This window comes from Aquarana catesbeiana, linkage group LG09, assembly GCF_042186555.1.
Source record: "Aquarana catesbeiana isolate 2022-GZ linkage group LG09, ASM4218655v1, whole genome shotgun sequence".
Taxonomy (NCBI): Eukaryota; Metazoa; Chordata; class Amphibia; order Anura; family Ranidae; genus Aquarana; species Aquarana catesbeiana.
This window is the reverse complement of record NC_133332.1, coordinates 199,652,270-199,669,188: the sequence shown is the minus strand read 5'-3', so window position 1 is coordinate 199,669,188 and position 16,919 is coordinate 199,652,270. Positions and strand designations below refer to the sequence as shown.

Genomic DNA, 16,919 nt, shown 5'->3' with positions numbered 1-16,919 from the left:
AATAACGCTGCTATATCCTCTGTGAATAAGAGTTTGACTTGTCCGGCAGACAATGCTCAAATGCTTAGGGATCCAACGAATAAAAAGTTGTAATTCCTATTTAAAAAAAAAAACAAAAAACACTTTTTTCTCTGGCAGATTGAGTGTCTCAGCCTGCGCTGACAGTAATTGGTTAATCGTTGAGAGACCAGTTTAAACAGGTGTTCAGGGTTATCCTGCTCAGCAGGCCCAGGATCTGGCAGCTTTATGTTTGCAATAGTTGCTATGAGAGATTCTATTCTTCAGGCCTTGCGCTCTTCGCTAAGCGCCATGCAAGAAGCTCCTGGCTAGTCTTCCTTTTGGTGGTGAAACAGCGATTTGGGGATGTTTTGGATAATACATCCAAAGGAATTCTAGTGGAAAAAGTACCCCTTTTGCCATATAAGAAAATGTATTTTCGTTTTAAAGCTCCTTCTCCTGTGCCAGGGGCATCAGCCTCCAGGTAGTCACAACAGCTTCCGCCGTCAGGTTCAAAAGGTAATCCTCAGAGTTAATCCCAGGGACAAAAGAGGTCTTGGGGGAGGAAACCTACAAGAGAGTTCCTGTCTCCTTGTTTTCTCAGATCAAATGTTGCTAAGGATCCAGAGAAAAAGAAGTCTCTCTCTCAAGCATTGGACCATCTTTTGGCAAAAAGTGATCATGGGGGTCCCCATGTAAGAGCAGAGGTTGGGGTTTGGTTCAAACCTCTTTTTCACGGTGCCAAATCCGAATAGACATTCTGGATCTCAAAAATCAAAACCACTCTTTTTTCGCATGGAGTCAATCCAATCAGTTATCTCTATCCTACAAGGAGGATAACTTCAGGCGTCAATCGACATCAAAGATGCATACCTCCATATTCCTATTTCCTCGCTCACTAGTAATATCTACTTTTTAAGGTGGAAAAATCTTCATTTTCAGTGTGTAGCTCTGCTTTTCGGTCTAGCTACTGCACCTTGAGTGTTTACAAAGGTTCTGGCCCCTCTTCTAGCCAGATTAAGGGCCCAAGGTATAACGATTATGGTTTACCTTGGCGATCTGTTCTTCATAGACCAGTCGGTAGCCCGCTTAGACCAAAGTATGGTCACCACATTCAACTACCTGGAATATCTAGGTCGGATTCTCAACCTAGAAGAAATCTTCTTTAAAACCATGAAGAAGGCTAAAATACTTGGGTCTGATCATAGATACACCCAGAAAAGGGTATTCTTGCCCCAGGCAAATATCAGCACCATAAAGGAACTGATTTAGGTGGTTGAAGCAAGATGAATTCCTCTAGTCAGCTTTGCACGAGGTTGTTGGTAAAGATGGTGGCTTCATTCGAGGCCATTCCTTATGCTCAGTTTCATTCGAGACTGCTGCAAAACAGTATCCTATCGGCTTGGAACAAAGGGTTCAAGCTCTAGATTCCCAATGTGTCTGATTCCAAAGCCTACGGCATCACCCTGAAAGCGCCCGATCTCATTGGATCTTGGAGGCTAAGCAGGGTCAGGCCTGGTTAGTGCCTGGATGGGAGACCGCCTGGAAATACCAGGTGCTGTAGGCTGGGTGCGCCGGAGCCTCAGTTTATGGTTGATAACCAAAAATCTGCAAAGGAGAAAATCCTTCCTTCAGTTACCTGGGAAATGGTAACAGCATATGCCAACCTTTTATTTTGGGTTGGGGAGCAGTCCTGGAAGAGGCAACTGTCCAAGAGAAGTGGCCCAGATCAGAAAAGGCCTTGCCCATTAACATTCTAGAAATTCAGGCAGAGCACTTGGTCCTGAGGGCCTGAACATTCAGTTTACGAAATTGTCCTGCCAGGATTGAATCCGACAATGCCACAGCAATGGCCTATATCAATCACCAAGGGGGCACAAGAAGTTGTGCGGCTCAGAGAAAGGTGAATCATATCCTATCTTGGGCAGAAATTATTGTATTTTGCCTATCAGCAGTCTTCATTCTAGGAATAAAAAATTGGCAGGCGGACTACTTGAGTCACCAGCAGTTGTTCCCGGTAGAATGGTTCCTTCACCCCAATATCTTCCTGTCAAAGATGGGGGATCCCAGACGTAGATCTGTTTGCATCCAGGTTCAACAAAGAAATTGACAACTTTGTGTCGAGAACAAAGGATCCGCTAGCATGCGGAACAGACGCCTTGCTATTCCCGTGGAATTGGTTCTCACTGATTTATGCATTTCCTCCTATTCTGCCTGCATCCACGACTTCTTTGCAGGATCAAGCAGGAAGGGAAGTCGTGATTCTTGTGGCCTCCAGCGGGGCCCAGGAAGTCTTGGTATGCAGAGATAGTAAAGATGGTAGTAGGAGACCCATGGACCCTACCGCCATGGCCAGACCTTCTCTTGCAAGGTCCAGTATTCCATCCTACTTTACAAACGCTAAATTTACCGGTTTGGCTATTGAGACCCACACTCTGAAGAAGCGTGGGCTGTCAGGTTCAGTGGTTTCTACATTGGTTAATGCAAGGGAGCCAGCCTCCATAATTATATATTATGGAGTCTGGGAAGCATATGTCTCCTGGTGTGAAACCAGGGGTTGCACCCCAGGAAATAGGTCAAAGGTAGAATCCTTGACTTTCTGCAGATAGGGTGAGAAATAAAGCTGGCCTTGAGTGCTTTCTAAAGACAGGTCTCGGCCTTATCGGTATTATTTCAATGATCACTTGCTTCGCATTCTTTGGTTCGTAACTTTATTCAGGGGTAAGACGGCTTAATCTTCGGTTAGGTCACCCCTGAACCCTTGGGACTTGAATTTAGTTTTGTCTGCATTACAAAACAGCCTTTTTGGGGCCGATACGACATATTCCCTTGGTCTTTTTTGACAAGGAAACAATTTTTTCTGGTAACCATATCTGCTGCAAGAAGGGTATCAGAATTGGCTGCTCTTTCTTGTAAAGTGCCATATTATTATTGTTTTCAAGGATAATGAAGTATTGCGTCCTCATCCTAACTTTTTTACTAAAGGCAGTTTTAGGTTTTTATCTAAAACAGGATATTGTTCTACCTTCATTTTTTTCCAGAACCCTGTCCTATGGAAAAAAAATCACTACATTCTCTTGATGTGATGAGAGCAGTCAAAGTCTACTTAAAGGCGACTGCTCAGATTCGGAAAACGGATGTTTTGTTCATGTTGCCTGAAGGTCCTAAAAGAGGACAGGCAGCATCTAAATCTACTATTTCTAAATGGATTTGACAAGTAATCGTTCAAGCTTATGTTTTAAAGAGGTAGTTTCAACCCTCTCAAATCAAAGCGCACTCCTCTAGGGCTGTTAGTGCTTCGTGGGCAGTGCATCACCAAGCCTCCATGGCTCAAATTTGAAAGACCGCAACTTGGTCTTCAATCCATACATTTACCAGATTTTATTAGGTGGGTGTAAAAAGACATGAGGATGTTGCCTTTGGGCGCAGTGTACTGCAGGCAGCAGTATAAGTCTTCTGATCTCATGGTGCCGTACTTTTGTTGTGTCTCCCTCCCCTCAGTTGGGATTGCTCTCGGACATCCTACATAGTAATTGCTATGGCTCTGTGTCCCGTGATGCACGATTAAAGAAAATAGGATTTTTATAATAGCTTACCTGTAAAATCCTTTTCTTTTGAAGTACATCACGGGAAACAGAGGTCCCGCCCCTCTTTCTAGTATACACGTGTATTGCTTTGCTACAAAACTGAGATACTCCTGGTATGGGAGGGGTTATATAGGGAGGCAACTTCCTGTTCAGGGTGTGCCAGTGTCCAGCACCTGAAGGTGGACTATAACCCACATAGTAATTACTATGGCTCTGTGTCTCGTGATGTACTTCAAAAGAAAAGGATTTTACAGGTAAGCTGTTATAAAAATCCTATTTTTACATAGGAGACTAGATCAAAGCCATTTCCAGCTTAGTTCCAGTCTCAGCCTAGCTGGCAGAAGTGCCGCATCGTGGATCAGGTCTCCCGGTGGGACAGGAGGCCCGGGAAGAGCGGCGGGATAACAGCCAAGCGGCTTTTAGCCACATCAGTTATTACTAAAAAGCCGCCCGCCAGCCCTAAAAAATGATGCTGGGCTGATGCCTGCAACCCGGTATAACCCCTTCAAGCTGGGGCCGCATATGTGCGTACGGTCGGCGCTAAGGGGTTAAATCCTTCCGGAGCTGAAGTGGTTAATCACTACTGGGTTTATTTTTTGTGCTATAAATAAAAAAGGCCAAAAATTGTGTGAAAAAACGCCTTTTTGTTTCTGTTAAAATTTTGCAGATTAGTAATTTTTCTTCATAAATTTTGGCCATTTATACTGCTACATATCTTTGGTAAAAATAAGACAAATAAGTGTATATCATTTGGTCTTTGTGAAAGTTATAGAGTCTACAAGCTATGGTGCCAATCATTGAAAATTGATCACACCTGATGTAATGAAGGCCTATGACCTCTTTCACATGGGCTTTCCGAACAAGTCAATTTTTCAGGCGGACCTGATCGAACACTCCATTCAGCCCCATGGATGTCATCGGTGACATGTCCGCTAACACCCACTGGTATTTTCTCACACAGCATATGCATACTTACAACTACACTCCAAAACACATTCTGCTACGCTTCCCGAGTATGGCAATACCACAGGTGTGAGACTTTTACAGCCTAGCCACATACAGTGAAAAGAAAATGAAAACGCTTTTTTTGCTTTTTTTTTTTTTTTTTTTTTTTTACACAAAGTTGTCCATTTATACAATGTTTCTAAGACACAGCATGTGCATAGCAAAAAATGCACCCCAAAATAAATTCTAGGAGCATAAATTACACATCTAAATTTCCTGACAACCTATCATTTTTGATGGCCCTTCATATTTCTAACACATACCAAAAATTACACTCCAAAATAAATTCTATTGAGGAAAGGGGGATTTCCTCCCATTTGCAATATGGGGTGTTCTGCAAAAACAGGGTTGCACTTTCCTCAGCAGCTGTTGACATTGTCAGCTGATGGGGCGGGTGCAGTCACTGCAACGTTTACATTCTTTCCAACCAGGTGACTGGGTTATTGTAAAGAAGCTTGATGGATCGGACAACTGGTTCTATGCCAGCAATTGCAAGAAGCTGCTCAACTACAAAGGATGAGGAGTATCTTTGTTTATTTATATTTTTAGCTTAGTGTATTGAACAATTTACGATTGAACAATTTCTCATGCATTGTGGATGGGGTGTTCAATGAAACTGTTGAAGCTGCAAGGAAGATACCACAGGAACAACGGTAGATCAGGGCCCCTCTATTAAAAGATGGCCCATGATTATCTTTTGGCATCCAAGGGGGGATTTTGTGAGTTCATAGGAAAAGATTGTTGTACCTGGATCGAGAATACTAGTGACAAAGTTCAGGCCCATATGGATAAGGTTAGATCCCTGCAAGGCAAAGCCAAAACTATAGCTAGTGAAGGTTGGAATCCTTTTAAAGGGTCTGGGAATCTTTTGGGATTTTTTATTTTTCAGCGGGTCATGGTTGAAGGAAGTAGGGGTATATATACTCATGTTTGTGTTTCTATTCCTTCTATATGCCGCGATGAGGTGCTACTGTTGCCTGATTGGACGAGTGAACAGAGCCTGAGCAGATGACCACATCTTCCTCGCTGAGATGCCCCGAAGCCCAATCCACGTACAAGACACAGAGGATCCCAGACCGACCAGGCTTTATGTCCTCCTCTAAGTCATCCCTCCTGAAGAACAGAGTCTACAAGTCAAGCCGTGTTTTCCTTTTTATGGACTCATGTGGACTGTAAGGACTGATTCATTTCCAGGTGTAAGAAGAAGATCAAAATTAATCGAGGGACACATGGGAGCATATGACAAAAGAGGAGGGACTGTTGTGGAAATTTTATTAAGATGTATTTAATATGTATTGTCACAGTGTCTCCCAGTGTTAGTTCTCCTGCAGCCCACTCTAAAAAGAACGGCCTGGGGCAGACTGACATCAGTTGAGACCCGTTTGGTAGTGGAAAGCTTCTTGAGGATGCAGAGAAGTGTTTGCAGAGTGGGAATATGTCCACCAGCGAAGGGCCCCTGGTGTAATGCACAGACGATCACCTGGGGGGATGTGTTCACTCTGCGAACACATCGGTTATGGGGGGATGTACGCTCGTGTCCCTCGGTGTCTGATGAGCACATGGAGAGGCTATGGCGTGTCTCTGCAGATAATCTCCCATCCTCAGGAATGGTAGAATAATCGGAGTATGCGTTTTCTGAACAATGCAGAAAAAGGATTCACGCCAATGGTGAAAACAGGAGTCCTTGAGTTCGCTATGATCAGGGACAGCGTTCATGATTTCAAGGCCAGCCATGTGGCTTTCTTTGTCCTACTGGAGAGCATGGCTTACAGATACAGGGGGTGGGAAATCATACACACTGCCCCTGCATAGACACGCCCATACATTACCGTAGTCAATATTCATTGGTTGAGATGTGGATAACTTCTCCTGTTTGAAGGAATGCCTGTGCTTGATTGGCCGATTGTGAAGCTACCAAGCTCTATTGTTAAGTACGATGAATAAACAACACAGGCTCTCCAGAAACAAAACTGCCTGTAGAGCTAAGGATGTGAGGATGGTGGTTATGTCTGTTTTACTCGGGAAACAGGGGTGTACTAAGATGTTCCATGTCAGCCCTCAGTTGAGCCAGAAGGGGAATGTGAGGGCAGGGCCATAGATTGGGGATCCCCCAGACTGCTAGCAGAGTTCATGGAGACAGGAGGTTCCCAGGTCCTGGATGTCCAATCCGGGAGAGGAGAAGAGTCAGACTTTGCTGGGGAAACAGAGGAAGCTGCAGAAACCCCCATCAGTAGCAGACAACTTTTGCACAACAGACCTTCCACCACCCAGACCAGAGCAGCTGAGTATAGGAAGTGGGTCAAGAGGTCCCTGGCTGCTTGAGCCCTGCCTGGAAAAGGAAAGCCCAGGTTTCCTGGATGCATAGAGGTTCAGCGCAAAGTTGCTCTGGAGTGGGGTCTGGACTATCCTTATCCCTCCTGAGACCATGGACATTGTGGAGAACTCCAGGGGAGAGTGGGAGGATGACTTGGTCTGGGAGTACTTGCACATTCCCAAGCCTTTGAGGGTGCCAGAGACCTGGGCCTGCTTTGAGAACATTCGGAAGGAATGGTGGCTGGGGAGCGCAAGCCACAAAGACCGGGTGATAATCGTGAAGGCAGGACAGCCTACGAGGTGTCTCCATCAGGGAGGAGGGGGGGGGAGGTAGGAACAGACTGCCTGACCCACATTTCAACGCGTGAACAGTTGGCATGTAAAGCTCACCTTAGAAATGTCCACGTAGACTGCTGTGAAGGTTGCAGAGTGTGTGTTCCTTTTCTCCCTGACTTTTGCAGGATCAGACTGGCCTGCCACCTTGTGTTGTGCCCACTGGATGGACCTTTCCTGTTAAAGTACCCTGAGGATGAGGTCTGATTCTTGAATCAACTCTTTAAGGAACCTGTTAGTCCGGAAGGGGACCCTCCCATCACGAACTCCGAAGAGAACTGTCCACTGCTATTGCTATATGTTTTTTTCCTTCCCCACTTGTTTCTGTCAGCAGGTCATAACCTGTCAGAAACCACGAATCAGACCGGGACAGAAGTACAGTTAATCACACTTGTTTAATAATAATAAAAAGGTAAACAGAGTAAGCGTAGTCAATACATAGCCAGAGTTCAGTAACCAGATCGGGTAGTCAGCCAATGCCAATGTTAGAGAGCCAGAGATCAACGTAGTAGTACAGCAAGCAGGATCAGGAGCCAGAAGGGACGTCAGCCTAGCAAGTCTTCAACAGGAACGCAGGAGAAAGTCTCTGAGATGTGACCAAAGGCGAAGGCAGAGATTACGTGAGTTGGACGGCTTTAAGTAGGCAGGACTGACGAGCAGATCATCAACAGCTGAGTCACTGTGGAGAGAAAGGAGCTGGCAATTAGCCGACAGCTGAGCAGCCAGCTCAGAGAAGGAAGGGCTGAGCCTAGCCCTGACATAACCCCCTCCTGACAGAACAAGAAAGAAAAAATGTATGCTAAAGTGCTGCATGCTAAAGTGCTGCAAACGGTTTTGGTATTGATGTTACTGTCAGCAGGTCATAACTCCCTACTGACAGAAAACTGTGTAAAGTGTGTAGATAGTTATTAGTTTAGAATGTTGTTGTGTTTTGTATTTTCAGGATCCTTTGGGGTGGGATGGCTGTCTATCCCTCTCTGGCTAGAGTCAAGATCATTGCGGGCAGAGTATCTCTCTTGAGGGAGAGATGCTCTGACTTCAATTGTAATCTAATGTTGTATTAATGTTATCTACAGGGATCTGTAGTTAGTTTTATTGTGTTGTATATGATGTAAATACTTACCAAATATCTTCTATTTTTGTACGGATTTATTTGTGAATAGCCCTGTCCCAGTTTGTTCCCTTTTCCCCATCCTATTTGTATAGTTTATGAGATGCCCTTGCTCCTTTTTCTCAGCTAAGGGACTATCTTGATGTTGGGAGAAGGGGGGGGGGGTGAGTGTAGCACCCTCTAGAGTGCTAGATGGATCAAACAGGATTTTTTTTTTTTGGGAGTAGGTACATTTTCAAGCCTGGGTGTGTTTTTGTGATCTGGGTTGGGAGTGACCTAGAGTAGTGCTGGGTGATTCACAGGTGGTGACACCAGGACCTCCCACTTCTTTCCAGAATCTTCTGGTACGTTCTAGAGAGAGAGGTGGAGAGGGGAGGTGGAGCCACCTGGGGTGTTCTGAGGAGCTCTGATCAATCCCCAATCTGGATTGACAGGGGGCAGGCCTCCTTAAAGCTGAGTTCCACCCAATTTTACAAGGTGGTCTTAAACTAAAGACCACCCTCCACCCTCATTTTTGGATATCTATTGTTTTTTCTTACCTTTACAAAGAATAAATGTACTAGCCCGGCCGAGGCGCAGTACGTCACGTCTTCTTCTGCGGCGAGCCCTCCTCCTTCTCCCCCACTGCCTTCTGGGACCTGTATGTGTCCCAGAAGAAAAGCTGGTCATTCACAAAGCACCACGCCACTCGTGCAAGTGCAGTAGAAAACCAGCTGTGAAGCCTGAAGGGTCCACTACCATTTTCCTTTAGTTGGAATGGCGGCGCCTGCACCCGGGCTGGTGGACGAAGTGGCCTCAGGGGGCTGACATCTCTGGCTCCCTGGACAGGCAAGTGTCCTTATTAAAAGTCAGCAGCTACTTGTAAAAATTTTTGTGGCTGGAACTCCGCTTTAAATATCCAGGGTCAGCCCAGCTGGGGTGGAGTTGATTGAGTGGAAGATGGAGATGGAGTGTTAGACTGTCAAGGCCTTTGGGGGAGCTCCCCAGTCTGGGGGAGGGTGATCATGGGCCTGGGCACGCACGGGACCCTCTTACAACCCACAGAGGTGTCCTGACCAGGAGGCACAGGAGGAGCGATGGACAACAGCAGGAAAACAATGCCGGGCAAGTCTCCAGGAGTTCCACAGAGGCAGCCAAGAGGGCTGGTGAGTGTTCACACAGTCAGAAGGGCTGGGAGGCAGGCCTGAGAGGTCTGAGATGCAGCAGTCTGGAATGGATGCAGAGCCAGTCTGGAGGATTGTGGTGGCATGGGCAGTGGAAAGGGGCAGCTGCAGCCTGGAGGGCTGGCAGTGCCTGAAGAGGTGGTGCTGGGAGCAGTAGCCACAGGGACAGCTAGCACTAGAACTTTCCTATTTTTGCTACACCATAGGGGCCAGCAGTCCCTGCTTGTAAAAGGTGTTTGCTTTAGGCCTGGCTGAGCCAGTGTCAGGCCTACAGTGCTAGCTAGTCCAGGAAATGCAGCAAGTGATGTGCTAGAGGAGTGAGGAGTGATAATCTGCAAGCAAGGAAGTGAGGTAGGAGATTTTATATACCAGTGTTTCTCAACTCCAGTCCTCAAGGCGCCCAACAGGTCATGTTTTCAGGCTCTCCATTATTTTGCACAGGTGATTTGATCTGTTTCACTGCCTAAGTAATCACCACAGCCATTTCATCTAAAGGGAAATCCTGAAAACATGACTTTTGGGGCACCTTGAGGACTGGAGTTGAGAAATGCTGGTATATACTGTGGATGTATATAGTAGTTCCAACTTAACTTTTGATCACCTGGGCATCTCATAAATTCCCTAACCCTATCCAAGTTTAATTCCCCTCAATAAAACATAAAAACAAGTGCAAGGACTGCTTTCATGTCTCTGAGCGAGTAAAAAAGTGTGTGCCTGGCTGGGGCAGGGTGACAGACAGACTACTACATTCAATAGCTCCTATGGGGGTAACTGCTGCAGGTGCTTGGTGCTGTACACTGACATCACACAGATCAGTAACTCACTGATCCCTGGCTCTTTTCTCCTCACACTGGAAACTGCCCACTTTAACACATTCTCAATCCACAGAATCCCTTTGAAACTGTACAATTTGCACAGCCATGTGTCCTACTGGGCTTCAGACAGAATACTCCAACTACATACAGTATATTAATTGTGCTATTAGTATGTTTCAGGCTATGGTTTATTGAAATATCAAGAGTATAAAGTCAATGCAGATTGATTACCTGCTTACTCACTTATAAAAAGTAAAAAAAAAGCCTCAGCAAATGTCGTTTTTTTTTGTTGTTTATTCAGCAGTCACCGGACTGTGAAAAAAATGGGTTTAAAACTCCACTGCCCAATTTCTCACAGTCAGGACAGTGCTACGTGGAAAAAGGAAACACCATCTTTTTCAGCTAAAAACACTTTTTAACTTTTTTAGATAGAAGAGAAAAAGTTATATTAGCCGACGGAGATAAGGATGGTATCTCCTTTTTTCATGTAGCACTGTGCTGACCGTGAGAAATTGGGGAGTGCAGTTTTAAAACCAATTTCTCACAGTCACGCCTTGATGATACCATCACTAAGGCCCCTCTCACATAGCGAGTTCAATCGGGTCTGATCAGGTCTGCCTCTGTCAGTTTTTAAGGCGGTCGTGATCACACGGTCCATTCATCCACTGAAAAAAGAAAAAAAGTGTGCTCTACATTGCTGCTGTACAATATTCTATGAATAACAACAGTGCCTGTGCGCTCAATCTACTGCATTGCCAACCCTCAGCCGAAAGTGCTCCTCCCCCACCTGTAGCGCAGGGTGAGGATGCGATATGCCTGAGTGTACTGTGCCGATCCCCGCAGTCCCTCCACTCCCATCCATTTTAAGCACCTGTTTGTGTGACATCATGTGGGATGGACTATATAGGAAGGCGAGCATCAACACAGCAGAACAGATGGATGTGAGACAGCCGCTTCCCTGCACCACCCGGCACGTACCATAGACTGTTCCCCCCCTGTACTATGCCCTCCTGACCTCCTGTACTGTTCCCTACATGCTCCTGAACCCCTGTAACTCCTGAACCCCCCCCCCCACAAGTCCCCTGCTCTGCTGCACATACTATCGACCTCTGGACACTAACCTACATACTACGAACCTCTGGACACAACCCTAGATACTACGGATCAGCAGGTGGAGTGAAAAAAGATTAGCGCTTGCATCCATTGGATGTAAGCATGGATTGGATGTTGATTTTTCCAGCATGTCCCTTTGACAAAAGTGGGTCATTAGATCAGATTCTGTCAGACACCTGTACACACTGACTGAAAGTTGTCTGGTTCCTGCTGAATTAATTTTCAGCCAGTGTTTGCCCAGCTTAAGTTTAATTTTTTTATAGTGACATTTGTTTTATTTTATTTTGCTGTATACGCTTATGCCGTATACCCCATGAAAAAAAAAAAAAAACATTCAACCTGAAGAGAAAATAGCCTAATAACATCCGTTTTGCCCCATTCACACAGAACAAAATGTGCATGTGGTTTCACAGGATGACTAGCTCTGCCATTTTTTTTTAAATACACCCCTTAATTAGATACATAAATACGTTGGAGGTATGCAGCACCTCATAGAGGCCCATTTTCTTGTCTTAATCACATTAGGCCAAAAGCAATGGCGACGCATAACTGTTTATGTTTACGTTTCTTAGGATCTGCCAGTGATTGCTTGTGTCTGTTAGTTTACTAAGGATTTACAGTTTTGCTCTATTTCAGAGATATTTAATTAAAATTCCAGAATGTTCAGTCACTAAAATTTTCCTTCTGGTAGAGATCCGAATCACATGTTTAATTCTTAAAAGGCACCTCAGAGCAGAGCAGCGGCAAACGCTGCCGGTTTGGTGCAGCACAATTTAAAAAAAGGGTCAGCGACTTATTTTTCTGTGTGTTTGCATGCAAGACAGCCCATTGAAATGAATGGGCTGCCTACACGCATAACACAGGTAACAATGATGTAAGCCTAGTCTCAGGTCCTTTACATCACAATCCCATTATTACAACAGTGTTTCTCAGTCCTCCCTGCACATCACAATCCCCCCCCCCCCCCCCCCGACATCACAGTTAAGTCCCATTTACTTCAAGATCACACCCCTTTTCATTGCAGCCCCCCCCAACCCTTCACAGCAGTATCTTCAACCCCCCTTTACATCACTCCCCCATTAATATCTCCCTTCACATTCCTGTCCTCAGCCACTCCCCCTTCCCTTATATCACCCCCCTCCCGCAGATTCCTGTCCTCGGCCCTCTTTATATCACCCCCTTCCCCTCACATTCCTGTACTCACTCCCCCCCTTTACATTCCTGTCCTCAGCCCCTCCTCCGTCCTTATATCACCCCCCCGCCTTCACATTCCTGTCCTCACCCCCCCCCCACATTCCTGTCCTCACACCCCCCCTCCACATTCCTGTCCTCACACCCCCCCCCCTTTATATCACTCAGCCCCCCCCCTCCTCCACATTCCTGTCCTCAGCCCCTCCTCCGTCCTTATATCACCCCCCCGCCATCACATAACTGTCCTCACACCCCCCCCCTCCACATTCCTGTCCTCACACCCCCCCCCCCCTTTATATCACTCACCCCCCCCTCCACATTCCTGTCCTCAGCCCCTCCGTCCTTATATCACCCTTTTATTTGAACAATGAAATATTTACAAATAAAGTATATGCATAGCAAATGTCAAATAAGCATGATGTTACAGATGGTTATCTCAATTAGACATCCCTTATATAATATACTATAAAGCGAGACACCTATTGACACAGACTGTAACAGGTAATATAACTTTCATGGTACATTATACACGTATGTTGCCACTTCTCAAGGTTTCCACTTGAAGTTGGTGATAAAGTTGGAGGGCCAATTGCATCAGGGGCCTGTAGCCACCTATCCCAAATCTTAGTGTATTTTGACGGACAGTCTCTGTGAGTATACAAGTTTTTTATAAGGCAAGTTGTTATTCACTTCTACCATCCAGGTATTAAACTCAGGTGGATTAGCTCTCATCCACTGCCTGGCTACAACTTTCCGTGCAGAGAAAAGTTTTTCATTTAGGAAAATTTTAGTATATTTATCCATATCTGGCTCTGGGAATATACCCAGAAGGCACGGTTTGGGGTGCAACGTAGGGGGGAACCCCATATGCAGAAACTGCACTATTTGTGTCCAGAAACCTTGAAGCACTGCCCCTTGTTACATCACTCCAACATCACAAATCCCCATCCCCCAGTAGTGTGCTCTGCCCACTCTAAAATGACAATCCCACCTCTTCACAGCCTCCCTCCCCCATTGCCTACCTTCACAGCCCCCCACAGCACTACCCCCCCCCACAATAGTGCCCTCTGAATATCCAGCCAGCCCCCCCCCAGCACTGCCACCTCTCACACCAGCCCCATAGTGTCCTCTGCCCTTCACTCTCCTACCTTAGACTGAGCGGAGGGCAAGATGGTAATATGCCAGGTGCGGGAGCCACAGCTCTGTATTGGGAGCAGGTAATAAGCCGAGTGCTGGTATTAAGCAGACTTTGGGAGACACAGCTCTGCACTGGACAGGAGCGAGAGCTTCCGGCTGCTTTTCATAGTAACCAGCAAGTGATTGGTGGCTAGGATACAGGGCGGTTCTAGCCACCAATCACTTGCTGGTTAATATTAAAAGCAGCCGGCAGCTCTTGCTCCAGTCCAATGTAGAGCTGTGTCTTCCCCATCCCCCCTGCCCCCAATGCAGAGCTGTGCCTCCCGCATTCGGCATATTGGTGGCTGAGCGGAAGAGCCGGCTCCCAAATGGTGGAACCGCGGCTGGTCCGCATGGGGCAGTGACTTGCTCTATTTGATTCAGAATTGCCACAGTGTGATGCCTCCTAGCTAGTTTTATTACACAGGATTTTTCCATCCTAGCAAAACCTTCATCCCCTCAGCAGCCACAGCTGGAGCTACAGTACTCAAGAGAATGGTAGCGTCAAATGAGGTTTCAAGAATATTTTATGCAAACTGTGTTTGCAGTGTAATTGGTGTTTATCACTGAATTCTCTGCAAAAGCTGTTGCTGCACTTTATAAAGACTGTACTTTCGTAGCTAAACAAATACATAACCAAGTTTACTGAGAAATATTTTCTTAGCTGTGTTTCTGTCCTTATTATGATATGTCTGCCTGTATATACTGTATTTTAAAAATTAAATGTTACATACAGTATGTAAAGCACTGCGTAAAACAAACAAAAAAAAAGCAAATTGTAGGCATTATATAAAGTGCAGTCAAAAAGTATTCAGACCCCCTTCATTTATAGTCAGGTCCATAAATATTAGGACATCGACACAATTCTAATCTTTTTTGCTCTATAAACCACCACAATAGATTTGAAATGAAACAAACAGGATGTGCTTTAACTGCAGACTTTGAGCATTAATTTGAGGGTATTTACATCCAAATCAGGTGAACGGTGTAGGAATTACAACCGTTTGTATATGTGCCTCCCACTTTTTAAGGGACCAAAAGTAATGGGACAATTGGCTGCTCAGATATTCCATGGCCAGGTGTGCGTTATTCCCTCATTATCCAATTTACAAGGAGCAGATAAAAGGTCCAGAGTTCATTTCAAGTGTGCTATTTGCATTTGGAATCTGTTGCTGTCAACTCTCAATATGAGATCCAAAGAGCTGTCACTATCAGTGACGCAAGCCATCATTAGGCTGAAAAAACAAAACAAACCCATCAGAGAGATAGCAAAAACATTAGGTGTGGCCAAATCAACTGTTTGGAACATCCTTAAAAAGAAAGAACACACCGGTGAGCTCAGCAACACCAAAAGACCCGGAAGACCACGGAAAACAACTGTGATGGATGACCGAAGAATTCTTTCCCTGGTGAAGAAAACACCCTTCACAACAGTTGGCCAGATCAAGAACACTCTCCACGAGGTAGGTGTATGTGTGTCAAAGTCAACAATCAAGAGAATACTTCACCAGAGAGAATACAGAGGGTTCACCACAAGATGTAAACCATTGGTGAGCGTCAAAAACAGGAAGGCCAGATTAGAGTTTGCCAAACAACATCCAAAAAAGCCTTCACAGTTCTGGAACAACATCCTATGGACAGATGGGACCAAGATTAACTTGTACCAGAGTGATGGGAAAAGAAGAGTATGGAGAAGGAAAGGAACTGCTCATGAACCAAAGCATACCACCTCATAAGTGAAGCATGGTGGTGGTAGTGTCATGGTGTGGGCAAGTATGGCTGCCAATGGAACTGGTTCTCTTGTATTTATTGATGATGTGACTGCTGACAAAAGCAGCAGGATGAATTCTGAAGTGTTTTGGGCAATATTATCTGCTCATATTCAGCAAAATGCTTCAGAACTCATTGGACGGCTCTTCACAAGGCAGATGGGCAATGACCTGAAGCATACTGCAAAAGCAACCAAAGAGTTTTTTAAGGGAAAGAAGTGGAATGTTATGCAATGGCCAAGTTAATCACCTGACCTGAATCCGATTGAGCATGTATTTCACTTGCTGAAGACAAAACTGAAGGAAAAATGCCCCAAGAACAAGCAGGAACTGAAAACAGTTGCAGTAGAGGCCTGGCAGAGCATCACCAGGGATGAAACCCAGCGTCTGGTGATGTCTATGCGTTCCAGACTTCAGGCTGTAATTGACTGCAAAGGATTTGCAACCAAGTATTAAAAAGTGAAAGTTTGATGGATGATTGTTAATCTGTCCCATTACAATCTCGTCCCTTAACACGTGGGAGGCACACAGTGGTGTATTTAGGTTTTGTGCTGCCCTAGGCCTGACTAAACTTGTGCACCCCCTAATTTAAATACAACCCACCCTTTCCTGTCAATGCCATGCCCCTTCCTGTTTAAGACCAGCCCTGTCATCTGTAAACCACACCCTTTCCTCTTTAAGCTCCATGCTTTTCTTCTTAGAGCTCCACCTCTTTCTCTCTGTACATTTACCACCTCCCACCCAGCCACTGCACATAAGCGGCCGGTTGGTCATTTCCTTGTCCTGAATGGACATTCAGGAACGTCCCTCAGAGCGTGTGCTCGGAGCACGGCTACAAGGCGCGCTGTGGCTTGATCCTGTGATCATTATGATCACAGAATCCAGCTGAGCAGAGATCGGCCCTCCCAATCACGTGACGGCTGTGTCCAAACACAGCTGTCACAATGTAAACAGAGACGCATCACAGCCGTCCCAATGTAAACCCCGCTGAGCTCAGTTGGGGGGCGGGGGGATCTGCAGATCTGTGACAGTTCTCTGTGCAAGAATGATTTTACACAGAGAGCTGTTACAGATCACCCCACAAACAGTACACCAATCACCACTGTCACCCCTGTCCCCATACACATGTCAGTGTCCCCATAAAACATCTGTCTGTCCCCCATCACTGTCAACACCAAATAAACACTGATTTGGGTTATTTTTTTACCAAAGAAATGTAGCAGCATCATTTTTGGTCAAAATTTATCAAAAGAAATAAAAAATAAAAACCCCAGCGGTGATTAAATACCACCAAAGAAAAGCTCTATTTGTGTGAAAAAAATTATAAATATGTAATTTGGTTACAG

General features: G+C 45.5%; 1 long non-coding RNA gene and 1 pseudogene across 1 annotated transcript in view; one reads left to right on the top strand and one right to left on the bottom strand.

Annotated features, from left to right (window-relative positions):
- The window catches only part of LOC141107263 (uncharacterized), a 289,203-nt gene that overhangs the window by 127,984 nt on the left and 144,300 nt on the right, over positions 1-16,919 (bottom strand). The gene's annotated exons all lie outside the window — the stretch shown is intronic.
- LOC141109178 (5S ribosomal RNA) lies at positions 1,449-1,564 on the top strand (annotated as a pseudogene).